Consider the following 16714-nt stretch of genomic DNA (forward strand, 5'->3'; position numbering starts at 1 on the left):
ACCCCTAAGGGTGGCCCTGAGGCAATTCATCCCAAGTGCCAGCAGGGAGGCAAACCCTGAAGGAGCTCCGGCAGCATGCAGAAATTCTACCAGGGCCCGGAGCCTTCTCCATTCTTTGAGGCTCCTGGCACTTTCAAAATTAAATATCTCAACAAGGTTACCAAAACTGGGGTATATTTGAAACACTTAAATTAAACAGACCAATGCTTTTAACACATGTGCAGAAGTCCCATTCAAGATAATTTTTCTGGCTGGGCGCGGTGGCTCACGCCTGTAATCCTAGCACTCTGGGAGGCGGAGGCGGGTGGATTGCTTGAGGTCAGGAGTTTGAAACCAGCCTGAGCAAGAGCGAGACCCCGTCTCTACTATAAAATAGAAATAAATTAATTAGCCAACTAATATATATAGAAAAAATTAGCCGGGCATGGTGGCGCATGCCTGTAGTCCCAGCTACTCGGGAGGCTGAGGCAGAAGGATCGCTTGAGCCCAGGAGTTTGAGGTTGCTGTGAGCGAGGCTGACACCACGGCACTCACTCTAGCCTGGGCAACAAAGCGAGACTCTCTCAAAAAAAAAAAAAAAGGAAAAAGGAAAAAGAATTTTGCTATTCTCAAGCTAATAGAGGAATTAATTAAAAATAATAATAGTGGTTTATAGAGCACTTTAAGTGGTGTGGCGTAAGGAACATCTTCCAAGCCTGACACTGTATCTCTGTGGTCATCTGATTATCCATATTTAGAGGTGACGTCAAAAATCCCAATCTGCGGCCCTGCTGGAGCCCCTGTAGTAGACCCTGGGCATCGACCGGATGACTGTCCTCCACTGGAGGTGCTCCCTTGGGCCCCCAGAGTGCATTTCCTGTGTCCTCATAGCATGTGTTACAAGTCAGGCCATCTAAACTTATTTTCCAAAGCTGGTGGAAAACCTGCCTTGTGGTTTTGCGCTCTAAGCTTGCGTTACTTTTGAGACACAATAAATGCAATTTGCAGAGAGATCCCAGTTGTGACGGGCCGAGCGGCAGTGGGGACCTGCGTTCAGGCACTGCACACGTTCAGGTCTGCCCACTGCACTGGGCCCCCATCTGCTCGGCGGGCCCCGCGCCTGCAGGCTGGACTTTGCTTGGCCTTGCGAGGGCCCTCCCTTCTGCAGACGACCGCTCGTACAGGTGGGTAAGCTGAGGCCCAGGGCACGGGCAGGGGCTGCTCCATTCTCTATTCTCCCAGCCCAGGGTCTGGCTGGCATGCCTCCCCTCCCAGAGGCACCTGCCGTCCCCGGCCTGGATGCCAAGAGGCCTCCGAGGGGCCCAAGTGCTGTCCTCACCCCCTCTCGGTATCTGACAAGGAAGCAGGGGAGGTGGCAGCCCGCATTCCCACGCCGGCCTGTAGACGCCACCAGAGGTCCGTGGGCCCCTCGGCAGCCCCTCCGCGTGACCTTGGCGGGTCCCGAGTGTCTGAGCACCCTCGCCATCACCCGGCAGAGGGGGCTGAGCGGCGGCGGGTGGGGGCGACCTTGGAACATCCGCCGGGCCGAGGAAGCCAAGGCCCGACCCTCCTCCCCCAGCGTCACCGCCAGGCCGAATTCCAAGGCCAGCGGCTGCCCAGCAGGGCAGGAAACCGGCCGGACAGGATTCCTCCGTCCCCTGCCCCCGCGCGGGAGCCGGCGCGGCCCGGAAGGAGGGGGCGCGGGGAGGGGGAGGGGGGTGGCGCGGCGGGCCTGGGGGGAGGGGTCCCGGGCCCCCCGCGTCCCTCCGCGGCCGGCCGGCCGTCCCGTGGCCAGCTGCGGGGCCGCCCTGCCCTGCAAGTCCCCCCAACCCTTTGGGACCTGGCGGGGAGTCGCCCCCAAGCGTTCGCGTTGGGGGCGGGGCTAACGGTTTTACGTTTCTCCTTCGCCCTAACTCGATGGAGCTGCTTTTGCAATTAGAATTTGTACCTGCGATGCTAACGACAATAAGCCGCCCCAGGCGCCAGGTGGACGGGGAGGGAGACCCTTGACCTCCAGCAGCTTGAGACCAGGAGAAGGTTCCTGGGCTGACCGGCTTGCCGGGCTCCCAGCCCCCACGTCAGGCAGGATTAATCCGGTGAAGGCGGATCTGGCAGATCCTCCCCAACAAGACAGGCCTCCGGGCCTGCGGGGACCCCTGCCAGTCGTCCCAGAGTCCCTGCGCCCTGGGGCTCATGCTGTGAGCCCCCACCGTGTCCTGCCCTGTCGGCCTGCATCTGCTGGCCTCTCAGCCCCTCTTCCGACTTCACAGCCTGCACAGAGCTCAGGGAATGTGTAAATGAGTGAGTGACTCATGGGCGAGTGGACGGAAGATTCCAGAGGTAGCCTAAGGGCCCTGCTGCCTGGCTCCAGTCCCAGCACCATTGCTGGCTGGCTGCCCCGGGCAGGTGCTTATCGTCTCTGTGCCTCTCTTCCTGGCTTGTAAAATGGGGACCATATTAGTATCTACTGCATTTGATTGTTAAAGGATCAAATGAGCGAAGCGCATGAAACACAGTGTTGCAAGAAACACATCCTAGCCCGAGTGGTAAAAGATGAAACCCATCCTGCTCCAGGCTCCTCTCATCAGTCTCTGTAACCTCAACATTCTGCCTGCATGACTCACCTCTGTTACCTTGACACTCCAATCCAGGCCCTCTTCTTCCCTGAGGCTACCGACCCCTGGCTTCACATCCCTTCAGGTCCACCAGCTCCTACATTTGCTTAGGACTCTCCTCCAGGACCGCCCCTGGCTACAGTTTCCAACCCCCCTCACTCTCCACTCACTGGCCTCCCCACTTGTCCCCTCCCGCCTTTTCCCCATGCCCAGTATAGATTCCGTCCCCTCATGAACACGGCCCCCCCAGACTCCGTGAGTACCCCCACTGTTCTCCTTCCTGGGCACACCAAGAGAACATGTTTCCCAGCTCCCCACCCCCTTCTAGTGGTCTAGGACCATGTGACTCCTTATGTAGGTCACTCCTCCCTCCTGGAGACCCTCTCTGCCTCTCTCCTCCCCGGTGTCTACCTAGCGGCAAACGACCGGGAAGAAGTCTGGGCAGAATTACTAGTCCCAAGAAGCCTGGGTCCCTGAATCACCACATGGCCACCTGCCCACTGTCTAATAGGCTAACACTAATAATAATAATGTATTACTACTCCTCATAATAATTACTAATAATCATTACTACTAATAATAGTAATACATGTGCCTTCAGGGCCAGGGAGGCTAAATAGCTGGTATCGTTATAGCAAGTGTTACAGCGGGTGGTCCCGAGGACAAGCCAGCGGCTCGCAAGGAGTTGGAGAATCAAAGTTTATTTGCCAGTGGGCTCAGAGGGGTCTCGCCACCAAATTCTGAGCCCCGTCTACCCGATTTTTCCCACGCTTATTAAGTTGGGGTGGTCCAAGGGGTAGGGTATCAGGTGACTAATGCCCTCCAGGTAATAGGTTAGTGTTATGTTGATGCACCAGGTAATAGGGTAGTTGCTGCGCCAGGCAATAGGTTCAGTGTTATGCTAATACGCCAGGTAATAGGTTAGTTGATAGGCCAGGTAATAGGTTTAGTGTCATGCTGATGCACCAGGTAAGAGATTAGTTGCTGGGCCAAGTAATAGGTTAGTATTATGCTGATGCAGGTCTTCTGTGAGGGGTGGGGGTCTCAGGTCTCAGGTCTGATGGCTGCCAAGTAATAGACGGGGGTTTTCCTTATCAGTACGCCATCCCCACTTTCTCTTCCCCTTCCATGCTGACCTAGGAAGCTGCATGATGAAGACAACAGCATCAGAAAGAGGGAGCTGGATCTCTGCGTTACCACGTGGAGGAGAGATGCCTGACCAGGATATCTGCAAGGATTTTGTGTACGCCAGAAACAGAGCTTGACTCAAGGTGATGGGGCAAGACTGTCTCAAAAGAAGCCAGTCTAGGGTTGAGGTTTGCCAGGGAAATGCAGTGGAAGAAGGGAGTGATGTGTACAGACCAACTGCTGTAACAAATAGCCCCCAAATCTCAGCCGCTGAACACCACAGGCTCTATTTCATCTCTATTCAAAGATGAGTAACTGCCAATACGATTTGACTACTCTAGGGACCTCACATAAGTGGTCACACGGCATTTGTTCTTTTGTGTCTGGTTTATCGCACTGTTCATGTTGTAGCACATTTCAGAATTTCCCTCCTTTCTGAGGCTGAATAATACTGTATTTTGTCTATCCATTCATTCTGGTGATGGACACTTGGGTTGCTTCCACCTTTTGGCTGCAGTGAATAATGCTGCTATGAACATATGTGTGTGCAAATATCTACTCGAGTCCTTGCTTTCATTTTTTCTGGGTATATGCCCAGAAGTGGAATTGCTGGATTACATGGTAATTTGATGTGTAATTTTTTGAGGAAACACCACCATATTGTTTTCCATGTGGTGGAATCATTTTTGCAGTAATGCACAAGGGTTCCAATTTCTCACCAACACTTACTTTCTTGTTCTCCCTTTCTTTCTTTTTGAGAGAGAGTCTCACTATGTCACCTAGGCTGGAATGCAGTGGCACGATCATAGCTCACTGCAGCCTCGAACGCCTGGGCTCCTGATCCTCCTGCCTCAGCCTCCCGAGTATCTGGGACTACAAGTGTACACCGCCACAGCCAGCTAATATCTTACAAATTTTTTATTGAGATGAGATCTCACTATGTTTTCCGGGCTGGTCTCAAACTCCTGGTCTTAAGTGATCCTCCTGTCTTGGCCTCTGAAGGTGCTGGGATTACAGGTGTGAGCCACCATACCCAGCCCCCTATTTTTCGGTTTTCTGTTTTCTTTTTAATAATAGCCATCCTGTTGTGCTTATTAGCCATTTGTATATTCATGAAATAAGCATGTAGGCATGACACAGTACCCTTGTCTCTTATCTTTGACTCTTCCTCCATCACCTTGTCCCTGTGTCATCTTAAATGCCACTTGTGATGAGATTTCCCCCTTCGTAGACCAACTTGTCTTGGTTTGGAGTGGAGCCCTCCAAGCCCTGTGCTCACACATCTCACGCGAGGAGGCTTTGGGGCAGTTTGCCAAGGTTCTACGTCCTTCAGTCACTCCTGCCTTTTCTCCTTCCAGGGAGCAAGTTTCCAGAACTAGACGCCTGTCGCCACGTTCTGCAAGCCCCCGCTGGACCCAGAGGTGCCAACTGACTGAATCGCTCCTGGGGCTGCATTGGCTTGGGCAGGATTTCTTTCTGCCCTGCTGTGGTCCCCAACCCCCAGGCCTCGACCGGTACCAGCCCATGGCCCGTTAGGGACCCGGCCACAGAGCTCTAAGGCCCCCTCACCCCCATCCCTGGAAACATTGCCTTCCATGAAACTGGTCCCTAGTGCTGAAAAGTTTGGGGACCGCTGTGCCCCTGGAAGGTGCTGGTAACCAGAACACTGTCTCTGAAGAGGCAGGCCCGGGCCTCCCCCAGAGCACACGGTCTTCCCCAGCCTCCGCCCCTCTCTGTTCTCCACCTGGCACCTCATCCTTCCCTGGGCTTCCAATCTGAAGGAGGTGCGGCTCTCCCAACCTTCTCCCCTCCCTCATTCCTCTCTCCATTGCCTCACTTCCCCCCTAAAAAGAAATTCCAATCTTATAAAAGACAAAGCTCCTTTTTAATTTAAAATGATTTTTTAAAATTAATTTATTTTTTGGAGACAGGGTTCCACTATGCTGCCCAGGCTAGTCTTGAACTCCTAATCTGGATTAGGAGTTCAAGCTTGGATTGTAGGCATGAACCACTGTGCCCGGCCCTAAAATGTTTTTTCATTTCTATCTATCTTTTTTTTTTTTTTTTAAGAGATGGGGGTCTCACTCTGTCACCCAGACTGGAGTGCAGTGTTGCGATCGTAGCTCACACCTCCCTGCAGCCTCCAACTCCTAGACTCAAGGAATCCTCCTGCCTCAGCATCCTGGGTCGCTGGGCCCACAGGCATGTGCCACCATGCCTGGCTATTATTTTGTGTATTTTTTTGTAGAGACAGGGTGTCTCTCTGATGCCCAGGCTGGTCTCGAACTCCTGGGCTCAAGCAATCTCCCCACCTTGGCCTCCCAAAGTGCTGGGATTACAGGTGTGAGCCATTGTACCCAGTCCCTAAAATGTTTTTTTATTCATTAAAAATATTAAAAGAAATTCACTGCAGAAAATCTGGGAAATACGAAAAAGCCAAAGGAGAAATCCTACCAGCCAGACAGCAGCGTGGCCACTGGGAGTCTGCTCCGCTTCCTCCCAGTCTCTCTGGGTCTACGGTTTTTGGATAATTTTGTATCCTGCCTTTTTTTTGCTTAAAATTATATTGTTGCATCAATAAAAGCAGATGAACTAATGGAGAGATACAGGAATGGGGACATGGATAGGGTCACGACAAGGCAGTTATAGTAGAATGCTAACTGTAGATTCCAGGGGGGGAGTACATGGCGTCCAATTCTTTCAAATTCTCTGTGGGTTTGAACTTCACACAACAGAGTGTGGAGAAACAACTGGATTGTGAACATACCATGTCTTGTGAACCAGCAATTCCACTCCTGCATATGTACCTGATAGAAATGAATGCTTACGTCCACTAAAAGCCATGTGTGCAAATGCCTAGCATCATTATCATTTATTTATTTATTTTGAGACAGAGCCTCGCTCTGTTGCCTGGGCTGGAGTGCCATGGCGTGAGCCTAGCTCACAGCAACCTCAAACTCCTGGGCTCAAGCAATTCTCCCTCCTCGGCTTCCCAAGTAGCTGGGACTATGGGCACTCGCCACCACGCCGGCTAATTTTTTCTATTTTTAGTTGTTTGGCTAATTTCTTTCTATTTGTAGTAGAGACAGGGTCTCGCTCTTGCTCAGGCTGGTCTCGAACTCCTGAGCTCAAGCAATCCTCCTGCCTCAGCCTCCCAAGTAGCTGGGACTACAGGTATGCGCCACCATGCCCAGCTAATTTTTCTATATATTTTTATTTGGCCAATTAATTTCTTTCTATTTTTAGTAGAGATGGGGTCTTGCTCTTGCTCAGGCTGGTGTCAAACCCCTGACCTCAAGTGATCCTCTCACTTCAGCTAGGATTACAGGCATGTGCCACTGCGCCTGGCCCCTACTATCACTATTCACGATAGCCCCTAACAAGAAACAGCCCAGTGTCCATGAGAAATGGACTGCAGAGACATCAAGGTGTGCTGGGACCATGGAATACTATGCAGCCACGAAGAAGAGTCGGTGCCAACACACACGACAAAGTGCAGGAGCCTCACACACCTCGGAGTGAGGGCAGGCAAGCGGAAGAGTGCACCCTTCGATCCCATTGCATGAGGTTCTAGCAATGGCTGCATGGCTCCTCCCGTCCACCTCGTCGTCTCACCCGGGCCTTGCCAGCCCTTGTACTCCATGGGGCAGGTGTCAGGTCCTGCTGTTGACAGAAGCTTGGAGTAGGGCAGTGCGTGGCCCTGGCTCACATGGCAAATCAGTGACCGGCTGGCCTGAACTCAGGCCTCCGAATCCCATCACTAGGCCTGGCTCGCCCGAGCACTGGCAGGCTGGCAACGGCGGAGGCACCCAGTGTTGCAAAAGTCCGTCTGGCCCAACTTCCTCCCTTGGCAGCCTCTGCCCCGTGGTGGTGAGACGGTGGCCAACAGCTCCAGGCTGGTGTCCCACCAATCGGGCAACCCCAGTGGGGAGAGAAGTCCCCTCGCCTCGGGGTTCCAGCCAAAGGTTGCATGGCCAGCTTGGTCCTGTACGTATCCCTGGACAGGTCACCTCGCCTGGGGGCTGTGCTCTCTGACAGGCCAGTCCTGGAGTGGGGCTGGGGCGGGAAGCCCGTCCACCCTGAGCCCCGTGAACTGGGAACGGGGAAGGGACCTTTGCCAAAAAAGGGGGAATGGACTCCAGGAGGAAGAAACAGTGAGTGACCACGACAGGAGGTCATTGTCCCCAGCTCTGCAGACAGCGGCCATTCGTTCTTCCTCACCCCCTGGCAGCAGGGGCGTGCGGAGCAGTCAGGAGACGGTGGGGGAGGAAGGTTCTCTGGGAGGGCGGGAGCCTCCTCTCCTCCCTCATCCCAACAGTGAGCGCCCGCCTCGCCTGGGCCATCTCACCCCGGGAGAGCCGAGCAAGCCGGGCGCCGGGGCCGCCCCGTCTCACCCTGGCCAGAGCAGCACCCGCTCCGCACAGAGACGAAGACACAAGCTGCAGCCAGTGAGTGGCTGAATTTAGGCTCAAACCCAGGTCTTTCTGATCCCAGGGCCTGAGTGCTACAACCCCACCATCCAATCCTCTGTGTTTTCTTTTAAAAATGCCATCACTGAGTCAGTCAGCTGAGACTGCAGCGGGTTTGCAGTCGTGGCTTGTTCTCCCCAGGGGCTGAAAGAGGGGAGGACTAGCTATGCCGTCCCTGATCAGAAGAGTGATCGGCACTGCCAAAGCCCCGGGGCCATTGGCCCCTACGGTCAAGCTGTATTAGTCGACAGGGCCATTTACATTTCAGGACAGACAGGCATGGACCGGTCAAGTGGACAGCTTGTGCCAGGAGGAGTAGAAGAAGAAGCTAAACAAGCTCTTAAAAACATGGGTGAAATTCTGAAAGCTGCAGGCTGTGACTTCACTAATGTGGTAAAAACAACTGTTTTGCTGGCTGACGTAAATGACTTCAATACTGTCGATGACATCTACAAACAGTATTTCAAGAGTAATTTTCCGGCCGGGCGCTCACGCCTGTAATCCTAGCACTCTGGGAGGCCGAGGCGGGTGGATCACTCAAGGTCAGGAGTTCGAAACCAGCCTGAGAAGGGTGAGACCCCGCCTCTACTATAAATAGAAAGAAATTAATTGGACAACTAATATATATAGAAAAAATTAGCCGGGCATGGTGGTGCATGCCTGTAGTCCCAGCTACTTGGGAGGCTGAGGCAGGAGGATCGCTTGAGCCCAGGAGTCTGAGGTTGCTGTGAGCTAGGCTGATGCCACAACACTCACTCTAGCCTGGGCAACAGAGTGAGACTCTGTCTCAAAAAAAAAAAAAAAAAAAAGAATAATTTTCCTGCAAGAGCTGCTTACCAGGTTGCTGCTTTGCCCAAAGGAGGCAGAATTGAAATTGAAGCAGTAGCTGTCCAACACCATGGACAGCTTTTTGCAACGCCATTACTATAAGTGGGCCCAGTGTTTAGTCTGGAATTTTTAACATCTTAATTTTTATAGTTGATATAATAACCTCTTAATTTTTATAATTGATAGAAGCATGAGCTTGACTAAAATATCTGAAGTTATCATGGAAATAGGATATAACAGGGGTAGGTGAACATGAATGAAGATTAGATACTGCATCCAGCTGCTGGTGTGTAAATTACACTTAATGTATATCCATATGGCTGAATGTAGGAAAGAGATACTCATTACATAGTTACTCAAATAAATAAAGGGAAATAACAGGTAGGAAAGATGAGTTATTGTTTCTGAGAAATAATCAAAAGCACACCTAATCAAACTAATGATGTGGAATATTTAGTTCTCATGTCAGATCTATGATTCTTTTAGTTGAGTAAAATAAAAGTATTTAAATTTGAATGGTAGAAGTCTAGGAGAAGGAAGTGGACCAAAATTTTATATAACTAATATTTTTCTAATGGAAATAAAATAGACATGCATATTTCAAAAAAAAATGCCATCGCTATATTGTCAAAGCCGTGCGTGGTGGGGGGGCGGGCGCGGTGGCTCTCGCCTGTAATCCTAGCACTCTGGGAGGCTGAGGCAGGAGGGTCACTCAAGGTCAAGAGTTCGAAACCAGCCTGAGCAAGAGCGAGACCCCGTGTCTACTAAAATAGAAAGAAATTAATTGACCAACTAAAAATCTATAGAAAAAATTAGCCGGGCATGGTGGTGCGTGCCTGTAGTCCCAGCTACTCGGGAGGCTGAGGCAGGAGGATCGCTTGAGCCCAGGAGTTTGAGGTTGCTGTGAGCTAGGCTGACTCCACGGCCTGGCACTCTAGACCAGGCAACAGAGTGAGACTCTGTCTCCAAAAAAAAAAAAAAAAAGCCATGCTGGGGGAGGAAGGCCACTGGCGGCCGGTGGGGAGCTGGTGGGGCAGTGTCGTGTGGAGGGTGGCAGGCCCTTCCTCACCTCCACGGCCCAACTCTTCCTGCTCCCTCAAAATCCAGCTCAAAGGACACTTCCTTCAAGAAGTCTTCCCTGCTGTGGGCACAACCTCCCCACGCCCCTGCAGGAGGGACACACGCTCCCCTGTGCACCCCAGCCCCTGCGCTACCCTGGTCAAAGCTCCAACCACGGTGTGTGTGTGTGTGTGTGTGTGTGTGTGTGTGTGTGTCCTCGTGGCAGACTGCAGACAACCTGAGGGCAGGGAGAGGGCACTTCCTGGCACCGGGGTGTGCCTGGATATGTCAAGGCACAAACTCCACGCGAATGAGTGAGGGAATGCACCGACCGTCAGAGCGAGCTGCCCTGCAGACCGCGCGGGGGGCCGTGGCCGTGGCCGTGGGAGCCGGGCCCCCAGCGCCTGGTCTGCGGGGCTGATGCTGGCGCAGGGCGAGGCCAGACCTCTGCAGCTGCTGGAGGCCGGGTCCGAAGTCAGCCTGCCTTAACAGGGCCCCCTCAATCCAGCTGACACGAAGGCCTTTGGAAGCCACGTGGACAATGACACACTGTCACCCTGCTGCAGGCCGCTTATTTGACCCAGTGCCCGGAATGCTGCCTGGCTGGCGTGGGCGTGTTGGTCACACCTGGCTCACCTCCAGCACAGCCCAGTCCTGCCTCTTTCCCGACTCAGGGCCATCTGCTACCTGGCTGCCCTCCCTGCGTCCTCGTTGTCACTGTGCCCCACCGGCCCCAGGGCTCCAGGGGCGGTGGGGGCGGCTTCAGAATTGGGCGGCTCTGGCTGGAGTTCCACCTGGGCTGGCAGGTGGGGGCGGGCCTGCCCCAGGGCCCTGTCAGCCCACTGGGCACACCCACAACCTCCGTCTCTCACTCCTCTCGTCCTACAGCGTTGCTCACTGACCGGAGCACTTTCTCTTCTTACCTGGGGGAGACATTTGGGTTCCTGTGCCAGCTCTGCCCTTGCCTGGCACATAGCCTGGGCCTGTCACTGGGCCTCAGTTTCCCTCTCTGTGTTTCTTGGCTGTGTGAGGGCGCTGCACAGGCTGGCTCCTTGAGGCTGGGGGAGTCTGGGTTCTCGAGCTCAGTGCTCTTGGGGCCCAGCCCACGGGGCCGTGTGGGAACCCTCCGGAAGGGTCGGTTTCTGTGCCAGGAGGTGGGCCGGAGGGCCAGCCAGAGGACAGTACGTTCCCTGCCGGGCCTCGGGGCTCCGGCAGCAAGTTGACGCTAGAGAGGCCTCTGGCCCTCTGCCAGACCTCAGGCCGACCCGGAGCAAGCTGCGCTCCCACTTCCGGCCCCTCTGCCGGGCCTGGCTGGGCACATGAACGTGTCCTGGCCCGGGCCGGGTGCAGCCCGCTTGCTCAGGCCTACCTGAGCCCGAGAGCGGTCCTGGCCCATGAACCCCCTGCGGCCCGAGGGTTCAGGGCTGAGTGGAAGGGAGCCCTGGAGTGGGAGTGAGGGGTCGGGGAGATTTGGGAGCAGACGTCTACACCGACCTGAGGAGTGAGAGGGACCCGCTCAGATGAGCCAGTGGGCTGAGAGAGGGACCCAGGCCGAGGGCGCCCCCAGCCCATGCTCTCCCGCAGCCCGCAGGCCCCCCTCAGCCGTCCCCAGCCTGGAGCAGCCCCATGTGGCGGGGCCTGAAGGCTGGTGACACCGTGCGCTGCCATCCCACTTGGAGCCCTGGGCTCCTGCCAGGAACGGTGGTGAGGCCCGGCCCTGCCAGACCTCGATGTTCCCAAACATCCCAGAGACACATCTGTGAGCGCTGGCCCAGGCACTCTCTGGGGCAAGAGCCGCCCGCCACCCACCGTCTGGGAGGAAGGGCGTGCTGTGCTCTCAGCACCAGCTTCCTGCTGCAGGGGCTGAACATTAACCCCTTGGGTGAATGGCTCCAGCTAAACAAACACAAGTTATCACATGTCAACAGCAGCTGCGGCCCAGCCCGCAGCAGCCCTGCCTGCCACTGCCCGCCCTGGCCAGCATGGGGGTGCGTAGGCTGGCAGCACAGCGGCCAGCCCCGGGCTCGGGCCCTGTCCACCTCTGCCTCCTGTGCACTGTGTGACCCCAGGCAAGTCACTGTCCTCGCCTCTGTACAGGGAGAGGCCTGGCCCTCTCCGCTCTGGCTTCCTGGGTGGCTGGGCCGCAGTGGGGGCTGGGGCTGGGCGCCAGGGGTGGGGGTGGGGGCGGTGCACTTGGGCTGGGGCTGGATCTGATCAGTGGAAGCCAGGGAAGAAGTACAGGCTTTGCAATTAGAGGCAAGGAAATAACAAAGCAACTAACAGTTACTGAACACTCACCATGAACCAGACGCAGCACATCTTTTTGATGTTTTATTTAATCTTCAGTGAGGTGGGTATTACTATCATCTTCATTTTTTTTTTTTTTAAGACAGGGTCTCACTCTGTTGCCTGGGCTAGAGTGCCGTGGCATCAGCCTAGCTCACAGCAACCTCAAACTCCTGGGCTCAAGTGGTCCTCCTGCCTCAGCCTCCTGAGTAGCTGGGACTACAGGCAGGTGCCACCATGCCCGGCTAATTTTTTCTATATATTTTTAGTTGGCCAATTAATTTCTTTCTATTTTTAGTAGAGATGGGGTCTCGTTCTTGCTCAGGCTGGTTTTGAACTCCTGACCTTTAGTGATCCTCCTGCCTCAGCCTCCCAGAGTGCTAGGATTACAAGGTGTGAGCCACAGAGCCTGGCCTATCATCTTTACACATCAGGAAACAAAGGCACAATTAGGTAGAGCTGCTAAACTGGGGAGTGGCAGGGATGGAATTTGCCCCTGAAGCTGCTGCCTGCCCACCTGGGCCCCTGAGGGCTGCAAGCCAGGCCCCACCTAATCACCCTCTTTCAGACCTTCTGGATTGGCCATGGGGAACTTCTCACCATCCTTCCCAGAAGACATCCTGTCCTGCTTTGTCTCCAGGACTTTGCACACAGCCACTGCCCCTGTGCCCTTTGGGTTTATGAACTCCTATTCATCCCTCAGGACCCTTCTTAATCTCGCCTTCTCCATGAAGCCTGCCTTGCTTGTTCCCCCCGGCAGAAACAGAGCACTCTCCTTGGTACTCCTTCAGTATTTTTCTCACATACACCTATCCAAGCGATTTTCACACTTTCTTGCTATTTGTGCATCTGTTTCTGTCGAGGGAAAATGCTGGGCTTAAAATCCCCCCTGTGGCTTGCCAGCGCCCAGCACCTATTTGGGAAGCACGCTGGCTGTAGAGACCTAGCAAGATTCACTCCAGAAATATGTATCTGCCCAGCACCTTACAGGTGCCATCCGTGTCCTGGACACCTGAGAGAGCCCAGGCTGGTGGCGGCACTTTCTTGCACGTGTGAGCCTCTCTGGCCGTGGCCTTTCGCCAGGCGGGGGCCACAGAAGACGGCGGGCTGGGGGCACCGTGTTTGGGGTGGCGGGAGAGCAGTTGGATGAAGGCGGTGCACGCACACAGGGAAGAGGAGGTGAGTCTGGGGCTGAGTGGGCCACCGGCCGGGTGAAGGTGGAGGCGTGGAGAGCCTGGAGACTGCAGGGCAAGGACAGCCAACCACTGAACAGAAGAACAAATGGGGGGACAGGCAGAGGGTGGGGGCAGAGGGGGGCTCTCAGAGCATTGGAGGGGCTGAATTTCTGGGGCTTAAAATCCCCCCTGCGCCTTGCCAGCGCCCAGCACCTATTTGGCACTCAATCGGGAAGGCTGTCAAGGGAGCAGGTGAATCCAGAGAGACTCCCGTGGAGGCCGGAGAGAGAGGAACAGGGATGGAGCGGCATCTTCAGGTGAGCAGAGGATGCCCAGTTTGGCTGACAAAGGCACCAGCCAGAGGAAGAAAGAGCCAGAGTAGTTTTGTGTTTCGCGGCTGGGCCGGAGAAGGTCGTGATCCAGGCGACGTGAGCAGGCGCGGGCTGGGGAGGGCGGCGGCCAGAGGCAGGGCCCGTAGGTGTCTGGGCGCCACGCACAGACTGTTGATTTGGGACGCGGGTGCCGGCTGACACCAATTGTTGGCTTGGGCGCCAGGCCAGGCGTGGAGGGCTTCCTGGGCACTGTCTCACTTAGCAAGCCCGGAGTTAAGTGCTGTTGCCCCCCCTGCTTCACAAGTGAGAGAGCCCAGGGCCGGGGAAGGGCGGGGCAGCACGCCACGCCAGGGCGCCGCCTCACCGTGTGGGGCCCTGGGCGGCGGCTCTGGGCCACTTGGAGGCTGGCAGGGCTCAGCCTCCCCAGCTCACCTCTAACCCCCAGAAGAAAAATGTGGCTTGACCGGCAAGAGGAGGAAACAAAAATGGCAGCTTTGTTTATAGGGGAGTCACCCGGGAGAAGGGCCTTCCCCAGCCTGCCATAGGCTGGGAGAAAAGTTAAGTCCCAGACTGCCCTGGACTCCCGGCCCGTAGCTCCCGGTCACTTCTGATTGGCGTCCAGTCCCCATCCGCAGGGGGGCTGGTGTGATGAAATCCAAACTACCCGACCAGCAGCCCAGGGGGCAGCAAGCACCCACCGACAGTGGCAAGAGCGTAAGCTGCTTGACAGATGTGCTTCTGCCACGTAAATCGACTGTGTAAACAGAACCCTGCTCCTCCTTCACGAAATTACGGCTTCCACAATCTGCCCCATGAGAGAAAACGCTTGTCTCGAGGGAAACCACAGTCGTATTTTAGAGGACAACACAAGGAACCTTCTCCTGATCAGACACAGTTGTTCCTTCGCCCTGGGGTTCTGCTTGCGTCACGTGACTATTAAAATCGCCGAGGCCGGCAGCTGGCACGGCTGCAGGAAACCTTGGACCTCTGCAGTCTCCGGGCAGGCTCGAGCTTGATTCACTCTTTCAGATAAGGGGAGGCCCGCACCCTTCTGGGGCCCCGGGGCCAGACAAGCACCCCGCACTGAGGGTGGTGGCGCCGCTCCCACTTTTCAAGCTCCCTGAGTATATTTGACTAATGGGCGTGGGTCACCCTACTTATTTGCACCATAACCTTTAGACAAACCTCTGGCCCCACATAACTGCATGGAAGTGGGTAAAAAGCAGTGATTCCTATTGTTACCCATGCTGGTCTCAGACTCCTGGGCTCAAGCCAGCCTCCTGGTCCCTCAGAGCTGTGACCACCTCCTTCGTGCACTAAAAACATATTTACTAAGGTGCCCCCCACCTCAACTAGGGTATCTCCCCTGCTTGTCCCCCATGCCCTGTTCCTGTCTGGCTGCCTGTCTGGGGAGTGGCACCCCGGGGCCATGCTTACTTGGCCCCCAGGGCTCTGGACCCCAGTCCCCTGCGCTCACTGGAAGTGCACTGGAGGCCGTCTGCGAAGCTGCCATCGTCACACGTGACCAATGCCCTGCTCTGTCACAACTGTGACTTCTGGTTGCCAGGAACATTCTCCCCCAGGCCCCATCTGGGACCTTGTCATCACCAGAAAATGCAGCCCCTCCAATGCTCTGAGAGCCCCCTCTGCCCCCACCCTCTGCCTGTCCCCCCATTTGTTCTTCTGTTCAGTGGTTGGCTGTCCTTGCCCTGCAGTCTCCAGGCTCTCCACGCCTCCACCTTCACCCGGCCGGTGGCCCACTCAGCCCCAGACTCACCTCCTCTTCCCTGTGTGCGTGCACCGCCTTCATCCAACTGCTCTCCCGCCACCCCAAACACGGTGCCCCCAGCCCGCCGTCTTCTGTGGCCCCCGCCTGGCGAAAGGCCACGGCCAGAGAGGCTCACACGTGCAAGAAAGTGCCGCCACCAGCCTGGGCTCTCTCAGGTGTCCAGGACACGGATGGCACCTGTAAGGTGCTGGGCAGATACATATTTCTGGAGTGAATCTTGCTAGGTCTCTACAGCCAGCGTGCTTCCCCAGCCTGGGCTGCACATCTCTCCCACGCCACAGCCCGCAACCCTCTGCTCCTCTTGGAAGGCAGGCAGATCTGTTCTCGGAAGACCGCCCTCACCCCCACCCTCTGAATGACTGCTTCACTTCACTGTGTCCCTTCTCGGAACACAAGTCCCCGGCGGGAGCTTCCCATCTCAAAGGTGAGACTTGCTCGTCTCTTACTAGTGGGGCCCCTCCTCTCCTGCCTGCCATCTGCCGCACTCCTCCAAGTGCTGCCCCACGCTGTGCTCTCCAAGGTCACAGAGGACCAGTGGCCTTGGAGCAGCATTCCCTGTGGCCCTCCACGCCTCAGCGAGGCCAGGCCCAGGGGCTGTCCTCAGTCAGCCCTCTCCCTAGGTCCTCTCACTGCTGTGGTCTGAGTTTGGCCCCCAAGGTCCATGTTGGAAATTTAATCCTCAATGCACCAGTCTTGAGAGGCGGGAGCTTTGTGGGCCGAGGAGGTCACGAGCCTCTGCCCTCAGGAGCGGACTGACGCTCTCATGGCGGGGCTCCTGAGAAAAGCCAGGCTCCCTGCCCCTTTCTCGCCCCGAGGAGCCTTCCATGGTGGGGTGATGCACCGCCAAAGCCCTCACCAGAAGGGGCCCTCGATGCCGCACTTCGCAATAAACTTCTATTGTTTATGAATGGTTGTCTGTGGTGTTGTCACAGCAGCACAAAGTGGACCAAGACACCCTCTCGCAGGGCTTTAATTTCACCCCACGCTGAAGGCTCGAATCTTGCCCCCTCAACACCAAGTACATAATAGGTGCCCCCCAAACACTGAAGAAGCG

At 55.6% G+C, this 16714-nt stretch overlaps 1 protein-coding gene and 1 long non-coding RNA gene across 2 annotated transcripts in view; one reads left to right on the forward strand and one right to left on the reverse strand.

The window, feature by feature from the left end:
• ACY3 (aminoacylase 3) overlaps nucleotides 1–16714 on the reverse strand; it is a 189597-nt gene that overhangs the window by 161399 nt on the left and 11484 nt on the right. The window lies entirely within an intron of this gene.
• Nucleotides 233–6318, forward strand: LOC105867435 (uncharacterized). Its single transcript, XR_001152297.3, has 3 exons — nucleotides 233–1163; nucleotides 3735–3865; nucleotides 5081–6318. It is a non-coding gene; the product is annotated as an uncharacterized LOC105867435 (long non-coding RNA).

Source organism: Microcebus murinus, chromosome 4 (genome assembly GCF_040939455.1).
Source record: "Microcebus murinus isolate Inina chromosome 4, M.murinus_Inina_mat1.0, whole genome shotgun sequence".
NCBI lineage: Eukaryota > Metazoa > Chordata > Mammalia > Primates > Cheirogaleidae > Microcebus > Microcebus murinus.